Source organism: Hydra vulgaris, chromosome 03, assembly GCF_038396675.1.
Source record: "Hydra vulgaris chromosome 03, alternate assembly HydraT2T_AEP".
Taxonomy (NCBI): domain Eukaryota; kingdom Metazoa; phylum Cnidaria; class Hydrozoa; order Anthoathecata; family Hydridae; genus Hydra; species Hydra vulgaris.
The window spans coordinates 7,049,398-7,050,000 of NC_088922.1; positions in this window are offsets into that span (position 1 = coordinate 7,049,398).

Sequence of the window (603 nt, forward strand, 5' to 3'; positions counted from 1 at the left end):
TCTGACATTATCTCTAAACTGGCCAAAACAAAATGATGTAACTTCAACTAGAGGATCTTCTCTATTGACATAGCCAGCAAAGATATTTTAATTTCTTTAGATAAATTGCTTTCAATAACTGGAAGATTATAAAAACAGATTGAACAAAATATCATCTTGCGATACACATTATATTGCATTTGTCACACATGACTTTTGATACTTTTAAATCATTAGCAGTGATACCAATATTTTTTGTAACATTTGCTGCACATTTATAAAATAGGTACCACCTGATCCTTGCCAAAGTTTTTCAAATGCTTTCTCAATAGGGTCACTAGTAATATGTCCAGGGCAAACATATTTATGACTTGTGGTTAGTAAATGTTTTTTACTAGTTCAACCATCCCACAACATGTATGAGAAAAAGCACAAGAAGTATCTATGGTTAAATTTATTAGTTTATGACCTTGTTTTTCAGGAGCAAATTTTTCGACCAAATCAGCCAAATTTAAAGGAAAGATCAATCGTTTATCATTGTTTGATGAAAAAACAGCATGATATATATCTCTTGTACAAATATCTTTATAAAGTCCTTTAACATTACCAATTTTTAAAAATTTG